Source organism: Ranitomeya variabilis, chromosome 2 (genome assembly GCF_051348905.1).
Source record: "Ranitomeya variabilis isolate aRanVar5 chromosome 2, aRanVar5.hap1, whole genome shotgun sequence".
In the NCBI taxonomy this organism is placed as follows: domain Eukaryota; kingdom Metazoa; phylum Chordata; class Amphibia; order Anura; family Dendrobatidae; genus Ranitomeya; species Ranitomeya variabilis.
In genome coordinates, this window is record NC_135233.1 from 341,109,106 (window position 1) to 341,129,080 (window position 19,975).

General features: G+C 40.0%; 1 pseudogene; it reads left to right on the plus strand.

The window, feature by feature from the left end:
• The first annotated feature begins 2,778 nt into the window (after window positions 1–2,778).
• LOC143803737 (growth hormone secretagogue receptor type 1 pseudogene) lies at window positions 2,779–12,423 on the plus strand (annotated as a pseudogene).
• The last annotated feature ends 7,552 nt before the right edge of the window (window positions 12,424–19,975 follow it).

The window sequence follows — 19,975 nt, forward strand, 5'->3', positions numbered from 1 at the left end:
ATGTCTCTCTTTAATTGATGTTGTACGTTTGTGTTCAGTCTCATTATTCGGTCTTTTATGATATTTCTACTCAGTGGTAACTCAGATATTCTCTTAATAATTGCATCTTTATTCTGCATATCATGAAACAGAACTGGTGCACATCTTAAGAGAGTATCTTTAATAAATTCTCCCTCACTGAGTGCTTTTCCATGCTGAGCTATGGAGTGAGCAATGCTGAGACTTGCAGATGTTAAATTTGTAGAGCTTTTTACAAATTTAAGGATGGAATTAGATTGGCTCTTATGAAGGTGTAGCTGCCTGGAAATGTATTCCTTCCTTTCATCCTCACTTTTTTTCAAGAGCTGGGAATGATTAGTTTCAAAATGTCTATTTACATTCCACGTTCTGCTTACTACCATTTCACTACATAGAACGCAAAATGATCTGCCATTTTTTTCTATAATGCCGTACATCTCAGTCCATGTCTCTTGAAAGGGTCGGCTACTGCTACTACCACTCCCTTTACTCAACTTTGGTTTCTTATTTTGTGGCTTCTCCATGAGAGAATATTTATAGTTAGCCCTGCAGGCAATTAGCAGAAATAGGGGTTAATAAGGATGCACCACAAACAGTAATGGTGGTGAAATGGAGTCTGTACTGCAAGATGGCGTTCCTAATGGCGGGAAACGGCACCCATAGCACAGGCCTCTTCCAGCCTCCCCCTCACTTATCTTAGTAATTGGCCAATGACACCCCACAGTTCACTGGATGATGGTTGCTGCCTGCAGACAGCAATCACAGGGCCTCCGGACAGCTATCTCCTCAGGCCTCAGAAGTGCAGCCTGGGACTTCTGGTCGGCGCAGCAGGGAGCAGCGCAATGTCGCCCAAACAACACAGATCCGACGCAGAGGCCTGGGACTTCCGGGAGCTGCGCCCGGCCTACCGGAAGTCCCAGGCCTAGACGCTCTGCACCGGAGCTCTGTTGTTTGGACCCACAGACCTCCTGCATGGCATCCGATCCGATAAAAAATCGGATCGGATGCCATTAGTGTTGAGCATTCCGATACTGCAAGTATCGGGTATCGGCCGATACTTGCGGGTATCGGAATTCCGATACCGAGATCCGATACTTTTGTGGTATCGGGTATCGGTATCAAAACAACATTAATGTGTAAAAGAAAGAATTAAAATAAAAAATATTGCTATACTCACCTCTCCGACGCAGCCTGGACCTCACCGAGGGAACCGGCAGCGTTCTTTGCTTAAAATGCGCGCGTTTACTTCCTTCCGTGACATCACGGCTTGTGATTGGTCGCGTGCCGCCTATGTGGCCGCGACGCGACCAATCACAGCAAGCCGTGACGTAATTTTCAGGTCCTCAATGCAGAATTAGGCATTCAGGACCTGAAATTACGTCACGGCTTGCTGTGATTGGTCGCGTCGCGGTCACATGGGCGGCACGCAACCAATCACAAGCCGTGACGTAATTTTAAAATGCGCGCGTCTCCTGCCTCCCGTGACGTCACGGCTTGTGATTGGTCGCGTTGCCCGTGTGACCGCGACGCGACCAATCACAAGCCGGAACGTAATTTTAAAATCCAGAATGCCTAGATTAGGCATTGAGGACCTGAAAATTACGTCACGGCTTGCTGTGATTGGTCGCGTCGCGGCCACATGGGCGGCACGCGACCAATCACAAGCCGTGACGTCACGGAAGGAAGTAAACGCGCGCATTTTAAGCAAAGAACGCTGCCGGTCCCATCGGTGAGGTCCAGGCTGCGTCGGAGAGGTGAGTATAGCAATATTTTTTATTTTAATTCTTTCTTTTACACATTTAATATGGATCCCAGGGCCTGAAGGAGAGTTTCCTCTCCTTCAGACCCTGGGAAAGAAGCAATTTCTATGGGGCCGCAGCCGGCGGCCGGCGTGTCACTGAAAATGACTACGCATGTCAGCACTGACACGCGTGTCATAGGTTCGCCATCACTGATCTAGCCTCTCATCCACCATACTCCTCTGCCACTGCCTGACCAAGATCTCCAACCATTATCACAGCAGGTCTCACTCCTATTAGGTGCTCAGACAATCACGAAAGGCACCAAAAATAATAGCTTTATGAATGAACCTCAACTTCCCCAAACTCCCCAAGTCACTTGCTCCAATAATGGCCCTTTAATGGCGGAATGACATCAGGAATCATCAGCTAACACAGGGACGATGGGCTTATTGGTGCATGCAGTTCACCCCTATTACACATTCACTTTAATTCCCCTGTTGATTTCTGAAAACAAACTCATTTGTAATATATAAAAAATGGGTAAAATGTTACTAATGACTAAGACATGATGTCGTTACTCATGGGTAATGTATCACTAACGCTCCGTGTTGTGGCAGTGTCATGAGACTCTCAAAGCTAATGACTAAATATGTATATTTATCTTTCATGCTTCATGTAAAGAGTAATAAAGACTTGTTCAAAAATGGTGACAAATGTGATTTTGCAAAGGGTAATGGACTGTTAAAGCACACAAGGGCAGGTTTTTAATTCACTAATTGAGCATTAAAGTACATTATTATCAAATAAGGTCAGATACTCTCTCAGTTCTTTAAGATTTTCGGATCAAGCCCGACATCGAAAACTAACTTCCATCCTGACAAGACCTGCCAAAATTTTCCTATACTCAAGGATATTTTATACAACTGTCCTCTTTCAATGGGCACGACAGCTGAGAACACATTATCGGACTCCTCTATCAAAGACTCTATAAGGATTCTATCAAGATAGTGGTCAAAATATGGGTGTAAACCAACCTGACGTCGAACCTGCGAGTAATGAGATCAATACTCTGGATAAGACAACAGCACTTTTTGATATTTACATATTGGTTCCGGTTACAATCATTTGCATTGTGCTCTTCCTGTTGGGTGTGACGGGAAATCTGGTTACAATTTTGATCTATAAGAGATACAAGGACATGAGGTCCACAGTTAACATGTACCTTTCCAGTATGGCAGTGTCGGACATTCTGATTTTCCTTGGTCTACCATCTGATTTGTACAGAATCTGGAAATACAAACCTTATATTTTTGGGAACTTCCTCTGCAAGTTTTTGGTCTACCTGAGCGAGACTTGCACCTACTGTACAATCCTTCACATCACCACTGTTAGTGTAGAAAGGTATCTTGCCATTTGTTACCCCCTTAAGGCCAAAATCATGATCACTAAGAAGAGAGTGAAGATCATCATCATATTCTTGTGGATCCTTGCCTTAATCACGGCCGGACCTGTTTTGTTTTTGTTTGGAGTAGAACATCGTAATGGAACAGAACCGGAAGAGACCAAGGAATGCAAATACATGGAGCATGCCGCCCACAATGGCTTTCTCGGAGTTGTGGCATGGGTCTCAACCATATATTTTTTCATTCCAGTCTTTTTTCTCACACTCCTTTATGGTCTAATCTGTAGGAAGCTTTGGAAGAACAAGCATGGGGTACAGGGCCCTATCGCAGCCAATAGAATGAAACAACACAAACAGACCGTAAAAATGTTGGGTAAGTCAACTCTAGAGTTGCATGGTTCCTTTAGAAAATGATGTAGTCCCCTCTAGCTAATTTTGGAAAACTTTTATAAACTGGTGGCATATATTATAATATGTATAATTAGGGATAACCTTTGCTGGTGTATGGTGGGAAAAAAACCCACTTATAACTTTATTAGGTCAATTAAGCCAAAAATACATTCAAAGCTTTAAGACTAGTGATGAGCGAACATGCTGGGATAAGGCGTTATGTGCTAACCGAGTGTCTTCAACGTTCTCGAATACTATGTTCAAGTCCCCGCGGCTCGACAGCCACAACACATGCAAGGATTACCTGTTTGTTAGACAATCGGTGCATGTGTTGCTGCTGTCGAACAGCCACGATATATCCAGGCGCCGGGACTAAAGCATATTTTTCGAGCACGCTGACGACCCTCGGTTAGCACACGAGCATGGCGGATAACACCTTATCTCAGCACATTCGCTCATCATTATTTAAGGTATAAGAAGGAATCACAAAAGTGAAACTGGTATGCTAGAAAAGTTTTTTTTCTGTTTCTCTTTTCATTTAGCAATAGACATTGGTCCAATGCTATGATTCAGATATTTGCAATTCTAGAGTTTGTAATATCCCTGATGATGTCTATTTTTCTGGACTGACTGGGAGGCCTCTTGCACTAAGTAGTTTGTGGAATCACTTATGGGTCCATATTATGGAGATGTAGGCACTCTATGTGCTATGGAAAGATGCCCCGATATGGCACTATATTCTCTTCTAGGTCACTATATGCCATCATTTTTTCGTAGAAGCCATGTAAATCAGTCAGAAGAAAACTTTTTAAGGCTTTGTATGAATTTGGAGACACACAAATATACAGGATGGGTGGTTTCTAAGGGTGCACTGTCATAGATCCTTAGAAAGCGCATCCATAATACAACAATGTGCCTGCATAGTACCAAGAATATAAGTTGCCCCCTATTGATAGAATAAGATAAGTCATTGATCACTGGGTGTCCATCCAAAAGGAAACCCACCAATCTTGACAATGGGATTTACAAAGCTCTGTCAGAAAGAAGTGAAGGTTAAGAGTGCTCAACCTTCACAGCATATATTCTTCACAGGATTGCCGTAAATTGTCTAGCACAGTAATCAGCTAGCTCCAGAAGTCTCATAGAAAATAACAAAGAGTAGAAATCACTGCACTCCTGTTGATGGTGCTCAAGTAGGATCCTATCCCATGAATCAAATTGTAGAGAACTTGTCACTCAAGAATGGGCATGAAGAAACCTTATTGAGTGCAGACAATCCAAAGAAATAAATGTTTCGGTCGCATTGACCTTCGTCAGTAATACGGATTGCTGTGAGTAAAATAGAAGGCAATGCTGAGGAATGACAGTGTGACTTCAACTGCAGCGAGTGATGGCATTCCTCAGCGATGCCTTCTATCTATTCTGTTCACAGCAGATCATAGTACTGACGAAGGTTAATGTGACCGAAAAGTTTATTTGTTTGGGTTGTCTGCACCTAAAAAAAGTTTCTTCATACTCATCCTTGAGTGCCAAGTTCTCTACAATTTGATTCAGGAAAAATAGGCATGCTCTCCTCCATTCAGATGGGGCTCTGGAAAGTCACTTTATTGGGTCCCAGTGGTCCACTGTCCTATAAGTAGGCAATAACTTATGTACTTGCTACAGCCCCTTTAACCTTTTAACAGAAAATTACATGCATGTACACCACCCTTGGGGTCATAGTGGGCAGAGTGGACTTAGGAGCTGAAACTCTGTCCACACACAGTATACCGGTTATGTTACATAGCCAACATCTGTCTCTAACAGCATCAGCTGTGCTTCAATTTCTGCTATTAACCATTTACATGCTACTGTCAATCTCTGACAGCACAGGACCTTTCACCAAGTGTTTTATGTTGATCTGACACACATATAATAGAGGCTACAGAGCTGAAAAAAATATTTTTGTTATTTTTTTATTTCTCCTCTCCGTTGTGGAGATATTAGCAATCAAAATATTTGACACCTAATGAGTTAACTTTTGTTAAGTCTAAGTGGGTGTTAAGTTAAAGGGGTTTTCCCATGAACTAAAGTTCATTTTACTCAATAGATCTTGGAATAAAAATAATAATTTCCACAATTGGATGTGTTTAAATTAAATGTTCCTGTGCTGAGATAATCTTATAAACGTGTCCCTGCTGTATAATGTGTAATGGCCGTTTCTGACCGTGCAGGAACATGGTCTGATCATACCACATCTCCTGGGCAGGGGAGGAAAGACAAGAGAATGCAGACAGGACAGCATGGGATCACTAAAGTGAAGTACTTACTGAAGTAAAACATTCTTTAAAAAAAAAAAGGCAGGGAAATATTTTACCACTCAAAAAGAATCAGCTGCAATCCCCTGCTGTCCTGTCTGTACACTCTTTTGCTTCTTCCCCTGCTCAGGAGATGAGGTATGATCAGACTATGTCCCTGTGCCGTCCGACTCAGCCATTACACAGTACACAGCAGGGGCGCGTGTATAAGATTATCTCGGGACAGGAACATTTTATTTAAGTACATCCAATTGTGAAAATTATTATTCCAAGATCTATTGAGTATAATCAACTGTTGTTCATGGGAAAACCCGTTTAACTCATTAGGTGTCAAATACTTTGATTGCTAATATCTCCGCTCTGTAGTGACTATTATATTGGATGTCCAGGTAAACATGAAAAAATTGGTGTTAGGTCCTCTTTAAACAGAATCGTTGCTTATGTGCATACATCGACTCCCATCGGATTGCTAAAGTCACTGCCATCCTGGTATTCCTGTGAAGATTAGCCACAAGCTGAACTTCATAGGACACTACGATTTACACTGTATGCTGCAATACAGTATATAGTACACTGCTCAAAAAAATAAAGTGAACACTAAAATCCCACATCCGAGATAACACTGAATGAAATATTCCAGTTGTAAATCTTTATTCATTACATAGTGGAATGTGTTGAGAACAATAAAACCTAAAAATGATCAACGTAAATCACAACTAATATCCCACGGAGGTCTGGACTTAGAATGATGCTCAAAATCAAAGTAGAAAATGAAGTTACAGGCTGATCCAACTTCAGTGGAAATGCCTCAAGACAAGGAAATGATGCTCAGTAGTGTGTGGCCTCCACGTGCCTGTATGACCTCCCTTCAACACCTGGGCATGCTCCTGATGAGCTGGCAGATTGTCTCCTGAGGGATCTCCTCCCAGACCTGGACTAAAGCATCCACAAACTTCTGGACAGTCTGTGGTGCAACATGACGTTGGTGGATGGTGCGAGACATGATGTTCCAGATGTGTTCAATCGGATTCAGGTCTGGGGAACGGGCGGGCCAGTCCAAAGCTTCAATGCCTTCATCTTGCAGGAACTACTGACACACTCCAGCCACATGAGGTCTGGCATTGTCCTGCATCAGGAGAAACCCAGGGCCAACTGCACCAACATTTGGTCTCACAAGGGGTCTGAGGATCTCATCTCGGTACCTAATGGCAGTCAGGCTACCTCTGGTGAGCACATGGAGGGCTGTGCAACTCTCCAAAGAAATGCCACCCCATACCATTACTGAACCACTGCCAAACCGTTCATGCTAAAGGATGTTGCAGGCAGATCGCTCTCCACTGCATCTCCAGACTCTGTCTCGTTTGTCACATGTGCTTAGTGTGAACCTTTCATCTGTGAAGAGCACAGGCCAATTTGCCAATCCTGGTGTTGTGGCAAATGCAAGCGTCCTGCACGGTGTTGGGTTGTGAGCACAACCCCCATCTGTGGATGTCGGGCACACGTACCATCCTCATGGAGTCGGTTTCTATCCGTTTGTGCAGACACATGCACATTTGTGGCCTGCTGGAGGTCATTTTGCAGGGCTCTGGCAGTGCCCCTCCTGTTCCTCCTTGCACAAAGGCTGAGGTAGCGGTCCTGCTGCTGTGTTGTTGCCCTCCTAAGGTCCCCTCCACGTCTCCTGGCATACTGGCATGTCTTCTGGTAGCGCCTCCAGCCTCTGGACACTATGCTGACTGACACAGAAAACCTTCTTGCCACAGCTCGCATTGATGTGCCATCCTGGATGAGCTGCACTACCTGAGCCACTTGTGTGGATTGTAGAGTCCATCTCATGCTACCACGAGTGTGAAAGCACAACCAACATTCAAAAGTGACCAAAACATCAGCCAGAAAGCATTGGTACTGAGATGTGGCCTGTGGTCCCCACCTGCAGAACCACTCCTTTATTGAGTGTGTCTTGATAATTGCCAATAATTTCCATCTGTTGTCTATTCCATTTGCACAACAGCATGTGAAATGGATTGTCAAACGGTGTTGCTTCCTAAGTGGACAGATTGATTTCACAGAAGTTTGATTGACTTGGAGTTAGATTCTGTTGTTTAAGTGTTCCCTTTAGTTTTTTGAGCAGTGTATATGTGATCAGACAAACACAGGTATAATACCCCTAATGGGTCTAATAAATGTACTGACTCTGAGCTAATGTGTTCCATCCTGTGGATCACTTAGTTCGAGCCACTGCCGGACCAATTTCCAGCTGATCGGTGGGGGACTGACACCTGGTACCACCACTGAGTAGCCGGAGGTGTCGGACCACACTGATATATTATATATGGATGGATCATTAGTTCAGTTCTGGACAATGCCAGGGAAGTCAGGATTCACATTACTGCCTCTATTGACCGTAAGGAGCTAATTAGTATATAATACAGTAATATATGTACTATTTTTCTGTGACTAATAATGAAAAAAATTCTGAAACCTAAATCGACGGCGAAGGTGAACATGATGGTCATATTTGATTGTGTTTCCTTGGTTGTTCTCTATGAGTAACTTTACCAGCACTATAATACTAGAATATTTATAGTAGAAATTTTTCATTTACAAAAACAAATAAAGATAAAAGCTTTTCTAGTCATGTTCTACAAGCAGGTCATTGCGTGGGTTTCAAGAGTGTTCTGTCCAGAACACACTGAAATGAGACAATCAAAGACTTTTCACAGCACCGTGCGTTATGCCAGCTGTCTAGCCAGCTATTGACAAGAGGTACCGGTTATTTTTCTTCTGCGGAAACCATTTTTATATATTCCAGTGTTTTAATAAAATAAAACAATGGAAACATATTCCTACATAGTTTCAGGCAGATACAATACCTTTCAAAAGTGAGCAATTGGATAAAGATCACATATAAACAGATTCTTACACTGACTGGAGTCCAGAAAATACTAATGAAACAGAATGGAGTTTGCCATTTGTGGCTGCTTAACCTTCTCAGGAACAGGACATTTTATATTTTTGCTCTTTTTTTTTTTCCTCCTCTTCTTTCAAGTGTCATGCCTCTTATTTTTCCTCTCATAACTGTAGGATGGATTGCTTTTTTCGCAGGACAAGTTGTAGTTTTTAATGACACCCTTTATTTAACATATAATGCCCTGAAAACCATGAAAAGAATTCAAAATTGGATGAAATGGTCAGAATACAACCCCATGAGGATCCCGCTATTCAGCCCTAGTGGTGGAAGAAGCAGAGGAGGATGATCCCCTGACCCGATCTGCTTCAACATCTTCAAACGTGGGCAAATCTCCCAAGGGAAAGGACTCTGATCTTGCTGAAACATCTCTGAGGGAATTCCCCCTCCCTTCTGGACGTATTTAATGTCGTAACCAAAATTAACACCAATCTGGTCTCATTGATTTGCCAGGTAGGCCCCATTCAAGAAACTATTGCCATTATCCACCATGATATCCAAAAACTGGCGGAACGTGCTACAGCAGTCGAGGGGAGAGTGGGGCTGCCTGAGGATGCTCTCCCCCCATCCAGGGCGACATCCAAAATTATTTACAGTTGGTGGCAGCTCCCGTAGCCAAGGTGGATGACCTGGAAAACCGCCAAAGGCACAACAATGTCCGGCTGGTAGGCGTCTCGGAGAAACTGGAGGGAAGGGATCCTGATGGGTTAATCGAAAGTGGCTGTTGGATATTTTTGGAAAAGAGTCTCTCTCCCCATTGTTTGCAGTGGAGAGGGCTCACAGAGACCCTACAAGATCGAAAATTGGAAGATAAGAGTCAGGGAGACGGAGTAAATGTATATCTTAAACAAATGCTCTGAGAATTTGGCACAGCGGAAGGATGCTCAAAAGCTGCTATGGTCCTTCCTGCTGGAGCAGCAGTATGTTTTTAAAGCAGCAGGATTATGAGGAGGGAAAGCCAACCTGTCTGCTAGCTAATTTAGCTAAAGCACAAAGAGAAAACTCCTACATATATAGCTTAAAGGACAATGAGGGAAATGTTAAAACTCAAACAGTGGAAATATTAGAAGTATTATAGGGTTTTTACTCTTAATCACAAGAGGAGCTGGAGCTACTGGACAATCTGGGTAGGGTGGGTCTACCAGGTTCTGAGGGACAAGGATAGGGATGCTCTAGAGAGTCCAATTTCTTTTCAAGAAGTGCAGCAGGCGATGGGGAAGACACCTAATAAGACCCCAGGGTTAGATGGCCTGCAAATAAAACTCTATAAGCGGTTTAAGGAAGTGTTGGGGCAAAAATACCTAGATATGATTAATAATGCATTCCTGTCAGGAAGCCTGCCGAACTCTTTACGTGAAGCAACAATCGTAGTGATTCCAAAAGAAGGGAAGGAGAAAGATCTCACGGATTTATATAGGCCTAGATCATTACCGACATTCAAGATTCTAGCAAAAATCCTGGCCACCCGGTTGAATACAGTTACAGATAATTATTGCTAAAATACTCTACCAGACTAGAAAATCTATAGCCACACACTGGCTGGCAACCAGACCTCCCTATGTAGAACATGTGGTCCAAGCTCTCAACTCTATTATCTTAATGGAAAAAAGGGTTTATAGCAAGAGGGGATCGGTTGATAAACTTGGTAAAGTATGGTGAGACTGGATTAGGTGCTCAGCTGTGGTTTCGGCGGAGCTGGATAGAGGTCTTATTTTATTTAATGATCCTGTAAATTATGATTACCACTTGTCTGGGTAGTAGGATAATGTATTTGACTACTTGTCCAAGAGTAACACCTATGTCAGTATGGGTATGGTTTTATTGTAATGCAGACTGTGGGAGAGGGTGGGGAGGGTGAATGTTGAAGGGGAGAACTATTTGGTGGTTATTTGAATAATTGGATTATATAGGCACTATTCCTATATGTACTGTATGACGTAAAATAATTATTCTGTAAACTATGTTATTTGGCATTCAATAAAAGTTTGATTAAAAAAAATAAATATTACACAATGGCAAGATCCTACTGAGCATTCATCGGAATTGACAACCAATGCATACTCAGTAGAGCAGGGACTGGCCCAGCCTCTGACATGGGTACCAGAGGGCGCTTCTTTTCAGGCAGGGGCAGAGTCTGCAGCAGTAACCACAGTCTCTGCCCTAATGATGTCCAGTTTGAGTATCCCAGCATGCACTGGGATTCTCAAATGAAATCTCACCAAAAAGTAAATTGGTAAGAAAAAAAAAATTTGATGAGAGGAAACGGAAGGGACTTTTTAATCAAGGTATATTAGAAAAGAGATTAAATTATTACATTAAATAGATCATTATGATATGGCAGCCTTATAAAACAAAATGCAATATTTCTATACTATACACTAATGTATATAATGATATTGTGTTTTCCAGCTGTTGTCGTATTGTCCTTTGTGTTGTGTTGGCTGCCCTTCCACATTGGCCGGATCCTGTTTGCCTGGACTGGACAAGAAGTCATTTTATATCACCTCACTCAGTACCTTAATCTCCTCTCTATGGTTCTGTTTTACCTGAATGCCTCCATAAACCCCATGCTGTACAACATCATGTCACAAAAATATAGGGCCGCCATGAGTAAAATCCTCAATCCAAAGGAAGATCTGCAATCCAGGAACATGCCAAGAAGTGAGCAATCTTCACTAGAAGGGACAGAGATGACTTCTTTCATGTAGTACTGTTATTCACCATTCTTGTCTTCGGGGCCGAGCTCCTCTCCCTTCCCCTATAACTGATGCCCTTTGTTGTGCTCCAAGTCAGGTCCTACAAGTGACGTTCCTCAGTGACATCTCCCATTGTCAACTAAAGCCCAATTAGACACATCCCTGTGTCTAAGCATTGACTCTGTAATGTGTTAATTCTGTGTCTTCTGCTACCATCATACCCTCAGATTCCAGTCATTTGTACAATTTCCACCGTAAACGCCTCAAGACGCGATCATTCACCCATTTTCAGGTCAACTTTGTATACAAGACTGGTAGTGATGAGCGAGTATACTTGTTGCTCAGGTTTCTCCCAGCACGCTCAGGTGGTTACCGAGTATTTGTGACTGCTCGGAGATTTGTTTTTTGTTGACACAGCTGCATGATTTACGGCTGCTGGACAGCCCGAGTACATGTGGGGGTTGCCTCATTGCTAGGGAATCCCCACATGTATTCAAGCTGTCTAGAAGCTGTAAACCATGCACCTGCGTCAACAAAAAATAAATACTTGGGAGACCACCTGAGCATGCTAGGAGAAACCCGAGCAACGAGTATACTCGCTCATCACTAAAGACTGGCCAATGTAACATGTATTTTACCAAATTTTAAAATAAACTTGGTATTAGAATAGAACAGGCAAACTCTTACTGCAATTTTTATATTTTTTATTAGACATTAAATATATTATCTATTTCAAAGTAACAATTTAGTAATACATATGCAAGGTCATCTTATATTGTAGAAGATACCTGAAATAACAATGAAGTACAAAGCAACATATTTCTTACAAGAACACCACTAATAATTAAGGCTGGAATGTATAATAATTTGTAAATGGTATAATAGAAAAAAAAAACAGATTCAGGAAGGTCAAAACTGGAATATTTCAGAGGCCATATTTATTACAAGAACTGTAAAATATAGAACCAATATATCCCATAATTGCCTTAATGAACATATCCAGGAAAAAAAAAATATAGCGGTGTGCTAAATTAGTACATTTATCCTCTGAACAACTAGGTATCGTGTAGTGAGGGACAGAAAAAAATTGTTATGTAAAATGTATAAAGAGAAATAAAAAAAAAAGTGTCTTAATGCTTATGAGCTTTGAGTCCATTGTGAGAAGCGCAATAGAAATATTTGTTGTTCAGGATCATTCTTGATGTGTTTTGGAAAAATAAAAAAAAACCTTTGGCAATGGATAAAGTATTTTTTTTCCTAGGATGAAAAATGGTACAAAAATAAAAATTCAAAGTATGTAAACATGCCTGTAAACTACGGAGACTGATGTGTGTACAGAAACAAATGCATAGACATGAACACAGATGAAACGCATTGAACCCATTCCTTGAAATGACGATCATTATAGTGATGTAGTAAGGGGTAATGTGATTGGATGCGATATTTAAACTTTTTTTTATTTATTTTTTTCTTCCTTTTTGGTACAGTTAAAACAGAACATTCACACTTTTCATGACTTAAAAATGAAAATAAATAAAATACACAGATTATACGTGTAGGTAAAAAAAAATGTAATTTTTTTTTAGATTGCACCATGTAACTACTGTAATGAAAGTGGCAATACACGTCTCTATAAAATATTTAGAAATGAAATTATGCGCGGAAATATTCATAGATAACTGACATGAATCAGAAAAGTACATGTAATGTCTAATAATTCAGTATCGATGCTATACATGAATACAATTTTTTCTCTAGTGTATGTTTTGCGCAACTGCAAACAAAAAATAAATCAACAGGATTGATCCAAAAGTAGAGAAATATTCCTCTCATTAAATCTTAACGCTACAATAACATCTACAATTATTCTTTTTTATTTATTTTCTTTAATTGTAGAACAGTATTTTTATTTTTTTTAAATCTGAGATATGATTGACATGGGGAAGTTGAACACCAAATAAAAACCATACCAAGATTTCTGGTCATATGAAGACGCAATTTTAAAAATCGATGCAAATTACGCTTGCACAGCAGAAAGCTGCGCAAAACAGAAAAAACTATTCTAAATGAAAAAAACAAAACAAAACACAACGTGAGAGATTAAAAGAAAAAAATCTCAAATATAAAGTGATGGAATGTATATTTATATATATTTATATTTTCAGCATAATTTCTTACAAAAAAAAAAACATCTTACATGTAAAAATATTTAGGTTAGTAGATAATACATAATATGGGCATCTCATTAAAAAAACGTGCACTTTTATTTTTTTTTGCCTTTTTTAAGGTTATAGACAGTATAAAAACATTTGCTCAGTTTGAGCCAAATAGTGTAACATTTATAATAAATGCACTTTTTTTCTCCTCCATAAAACAAATCTGTGCTTTTTTCAGAAAGTGCTGCAATATATTCTTGAGAAGCACAGAAATTACATTTTTTCTCTTTTTTTGCGTAACACATAAATGAAATGCAAAGCAGGTCAACAGATGAATACAGGTTCAACGCCGGGATACGTAGAATGTGGGTAAGGCCTGTGTATATTGCAGTGGTAAAAGCATCACTAGGAATAACATTGACATATTGAAACACAACGGTATAACACTTCAATGTTGAGTATACGAGTAACCCGCTGGGGTGATAGCAGCTAAAGCCATGCAAAACATTACAGAGACAACCAAATATAGAAAAAGACTCTAATATTTGCATCAACGTTCACATGTATCCTCTACGCTTGGAGGAGAGGGGTACTTTCTCCGCTAGACCAACTTTCGAAACACCTATTTACTACAAACTAATGGCATCATAGAGGTCACTGGCTCCTAATGAATGATCAGACCCCATTCTTACGAATATGGACCATCTACTCTTGTCCAATGGTGCCATCTTGTATTGCAGCCCAGTCCCATTCTCTAAACTGTATTATGTGTGGCACCATTTCTAAGAAAGAAAAAAGTAGATAACCTTTTTAAGACAGGCACATTGTATTTCCTATCTTTTATTATTAAAGATGTGAAGGAGGTTCTCGGTGGCATTTTTCTGATGAAAACAGACATTCGCTGGTGTGCGACACGGAATGGGTCATGGCCAACAGTGACAATTATTAGGGTCATGGCCAACAGCGACAATCATTAGGTCATGGCCAACAGTGACAATTATTAGGGTAATGGCCAACAGCGACAATTATTAGGTCATGTCCAACAATGACAATTATTAGGGTAATGGCCAACAGCGACAATTATTAGGTCATGGCCAACAGTTACAATTATTAGGTCATGGCCAACAGTGACAATTATTAGGGTCATGGCCAACAGCGACAATTATTAGGTCATGGCCAAGTGACAATTATTAGGGTAATGGCCAACAGCGACAATTATTAGGTCATGGCCAACAGTGAAAAATTATTAGGTCATGGCCAACAGTGACAATTATTAGGGTCATGGCCAACAGTGACAATTATTAGGGTCATGGCCAACAGCGACAATTATTAGGTCATGGCCAAGTGACAATTATTAGGGTAATGGCCAACAGCGACAATTATTAGGTCATGGCCAACAGTGAAAAATTATTAGGGCCATGGCCAACAGTGACAATTATTAGGGTCATGGCCAACAGTGACAATTATTAGGGTCATGGCCAACAGTGACAATTATTAAGTCATGGCCAATAGTGACAAGTCTTAGGGTCATGGCCAATAGTGACAAGTATTAGGGTCAAGGCCAATAGTGACAATTATTAGGGTCATGGCCAACACTGACAATTCTTAGGGTCATAGCCAATAGTGACAAGTCTTAGGGTCATGGCCAATAGTGACAAGTATTAGGGTCAAGGCCAATACTGACAATTCTTAGGGTTATTGCCAATAGTGACAATTATTAGGGTCATGGCCAATATTGACAATTATTAGGGTCATGGCCAATAGTGATAATTATTTGTATTCTAAAAGGTTAGACTTGAAAGAACAAATCTAATAAAAACTACAGATCTCTATACATAGAATTATTTGGGATATATAGTGTAATATAGTATATTGTATAAAGTATATCAGTTTTTATAGCTTTATTTTCAGACAAAAAAAAAAACACACTAATTGAGTTAGCCGAATTAGGCTTACAGAGGCACAAACAATGTAGAATAAGGTTTTATTCTTTTGATCTAAAAAGTTAATCTAAAAAGGTGCATTTACACTGCATTAGTACCGGGAATGAGTGTTCCCAGAAATGCTCTTTTCTTAATAATCACACATTATAAAACAGACAGCTGATCACCTGATGAAAAACTTTTTTTTGGCCAACCTCAAAGATCATCGATCTCGGCAGCGCATCATCCTGTGTAAACGTACTGCCGAGAATAATAGCAGCAGCCTATGTGCACAAATCAATCTGTTACTGATAATTTTGTGCGTATATTAAAGGGTTTTCTAGGATGAGAAGAAAATTCTGCAGATTGCCAAATCATGACAGAGTGCACAGTTATGAATCCCATATACTCCCTTGTGTGAGTGGGTGGTCTCGTGACCAAATGTATGTAATTTGCATGCTTGTTAGGCTCTCCTCCGCTAGAGCATTGAGAAATGGAGGGGGCTAGTGGGCACGTGACTGCAAGTATGCAATTTTCCCACTCAAATAGGGAAAACAAGAGAATCATGACAGTGTGCACATCTCACAATGTCAAGCTTCAGCTGTCTACAGTAACAGATTGCCTGCAGACTTCTTATCTCACCCTGAAAAAAACCTTTAAATGTAGTCTGGTTGTCAAAAAATAGGCTACTAACAAACAAGTAGCTGATCGGCCATCGTTTAGCTCCTCCGGTTGGGCTGGTGTAAGCCTAGTTTAACAGTCAATCAAGAGTGAAAAGGTAACCACATAAATACCAGACAGTAGCCAAAAACTACAACCAACCACATTCCCTGTAAAGTTTACAGAGAAAAATGTTTTGCCAACATCAGCAGTGGGGTATCAGTTAGTCGAAAGACCTAGCGGCAGATCTGACCCTTCCCTTTTCTAAAACTGGCCATACACATTAATTGTTTATTGACTGAACCTTCATGCTGGCCAACCATCTAATGCGTATAGGGGTCTCCAGGTTGCTCCATATTGGTAGATTTCGGGGGTTAAATGGGAATAAAGACCAAATAGCTTTGTTCTTTGGTGAAGTAAGTCACAACCTGATCAATCATGCAGGTACATTTAGACAAGCCTATTAACCCACTATGGCATCAGGAATTTTAGATTTTTGCGCTTTTGTTTTTTAACTCTCCTTTTTGATATATAGCCATGTGAGGGCTTGTTTTTTGTGGAACGAGTTGTAGTTTTGAATTACACCATTTATTGCAACATAAAATTTACTGAAAAAATAAGCAAAAAAAATTACAAGTGTGGTACGATTGAGAAGCACTCCCACCGCAATTCAACCATTTTTTACACCATTTATAGTGTGGTAAAAATGATCTGGCATAATTATTATGGTGATACAAAACTTCTTTTTTTTCATACTTTAATGGTGTGAAAAAATTTGCTTTGAGAGGACATTTGTACTGATACCATCTTGGGATACATTTCGATCCTTTTTTTTTGGCGGGGGATGCAGCGATTCTGGTGTTTTGATTTTGATAGATCGGACTTTATGGGACATGATAGCAGCAAATATTTTTCTTTTTACTTTATTTGTAATGGTGGAAAATGGAGACAATTCTAATTTTTAGATTTCTTACTTTTTATATATAATTTTTTAGCTTAATTTTTTTCTTCCCCGTAGGTGACTTGAACCCAAAAATACTATATACTGCAAAAGTACAGTATAAGGAAAGCGCGGTTTTCCTATGGAACTCGGCCTGTAGTTGAGCTTCACTGGAGGACCAAGATGGCAGTTAACATGGTAGCCCATTGGTTCCCCTAAATTACATTATGTAAAGCCAATGAAAGTGTGCGCAGGTACTGGCACCATTTAAATGCTGCTCACAGATTGGCATGTAAGTACACTACAGCGATCGGATGTGGTTACATGCAGATGCCAGCTATGTAACAGCCGGCATCTGCTTGTTCTCGTGCGGGCTCAGCTCCTGAGATTGCTTCATGTACTACTTATTGACCTATGTAAAAATGTACATCATTAGTTAAGGAGTTAATGAGCACCAATCAACTACATAAAAGTAAAATTGACGCTTTTTTAGGGCCCTGTTTACTGGGGCTAACAAAAACTAATGGGAGCAGAATGATCGTAATTAGATCCCATCGAGCATCAAGTCGGCAGCACATCTTGTGTTTACTCTGGGAGATGTGCTGCCGATAACGATGATGAACGATTGACGCCAAGTTAACACAGGCCAATAATCAGAAACTCTCGTATGCCAAACTAATTTTACTTTTCCTACTAAGAACGTGTGTACGGGTGTACGCACGGTTTGGGAGAGTTCACCATAAGCCCAAAGATGGCTTCCAACTATCTAATGAGTAAGGCCAGTTTTTACTACCATGGGTCAAAATATCGGAAAAAGATTGTACGATCATAATCAAAACCAAAAGAAGTGAATGCTTTTAAGACAAGCACCCGGAAGGGAAATAGCGTGCCACGACGCTTGGCTGGGGTATTTAGATGTAAGCCTTTCCGCCGCCACCACCACAGATAAGTCTCCGATAAACAGTACACCCTCCATCGCTCTTATATCTACTGTCTGGAAGTATCTGTATACCTTTTCATGTTTTTTTTTTCTACAGTTATGTAGTATGAACGTGGGTTTTTTTTTTTATTATTACTTTACTTGCATGGTCCATATGCAAATGATAAATCTTTTTTCCCTGACAGTGTTAAAAATAGCTAGGAATTAAAATTACACAACCAGAATAGGGGAAAATGGTAACACAAAATTCACAATATCCACTGTTTCACGTTTACAAGGCACCTATGTCTACAAGGAATGATGTGCCCTGTTAAAAGTAGCAATATCTTACATTTCTCTCTCTTTTTTTTTTTTTTTGGTGTCATGTCTAACGAATATATTTCATTCTACCATATAAAAAGGCAACATGATCAGGATTGTGTTGTCTACAGATCTCATCTAATAAACACGACAGCTATGTTCCATAAAAATCAGTAATATATCCCATGACGGATCAGTTTATTTACCTCACCAAAATGCATGGTAGACTACCTCTATAAAACCGTTCTATAGTTAAAAAAATAAAAATAAAATACAGTATGTACATTTAAAAATAAAATATACATTCAGAGCTTAACCACCAGCAAGAAATACCAGTCAGGCTGCATTTTACGACACAACACACTAGGCCTCATAAAATGGCCGTGTTACTGTTGCCTATAGCAACCAGAGCAGGCGCTTCATTTTTCCAGTGCTGTTTAGTAACTGAACTCTGATTTTTTTTAGGACATAAAACCTCACGGATAACATAGCGTAGTTCCATTAGACGTATCGGTTACAGTGTTATTCCAGAAAGTGCTTTCACAGTGATTTTAATACAAAAGAAAATCCATGAAAAGCTTTAAAAGAGGTAGACAGACATTTTCTTTTTTTTTTCTTTTGGTCAGGCAAACAAAATGTAGTTATGTCTGTTACTATTCCTTTAGTTTTATGGGATGTCTGATCTCTCGCCTTTTTAGTGCAGGCCACATGTAATAACAGCCGCGCGACGGTCTACACACAAGTCTCATCTAAGAAAATAGAGATATTTCAATAAAATCACCTATATAATAAAATTCTGATAGAAGACTGAAATATATAAGTTGCATGAAACTAATGATTTTGCGTGATTTTTTTTTTATTTTTTTTTTTAAAGGAAGCCTTAAAGGGATATTTCCAACTCCAAGATCCTATCCTAATAATAATAATCTTTATTTTTATATAGCGCCGACATATTCCGCAGCGCTTTACAGCTTGCACACATTGTCTATCCTAATATGTAATAGGTGTAATAATAATATAAAATACCTTCAATTAGAAATGTAGTATAGTTCTTTCGATTCGCTGTCGCTCACCCCATGTTCGGGGCATTGCAGTAGCTTAGGTATCCATGGTTACGAACACTCTTAGTGGTTGTAACCATGGATACCAAAGCTACTGTAATGCCATGCACATGGGGTACGAGACAGAGAATCAGAAGAACTATTTATACTACACTTCAAATTGGAGGTATTTGCTAAAATTATTATTATACCTACTACATATTGGGATAGGATCTTGGAGATAAGAATACCCCTTTAACATTTACGTTCCAGTTATGAAGCACGTCAAACTTAAAACGGACAGCGGGAAATGTTGTATAGTGAAATGTCAGGAGTCCAAATTTTACCTGATGTATTCAGCCCCTGCAGTTTTTTTTAGGGGAAGATCAGTTGAGCTTTACAACTCAAATTACGCTTTAGTAATACAGAACTAGTAGGGCTTTAATGCACCCTTATGATCCCATCAACTTCTGAGGTACTCTCTTAAATTCCATTTCTCAAGTAACA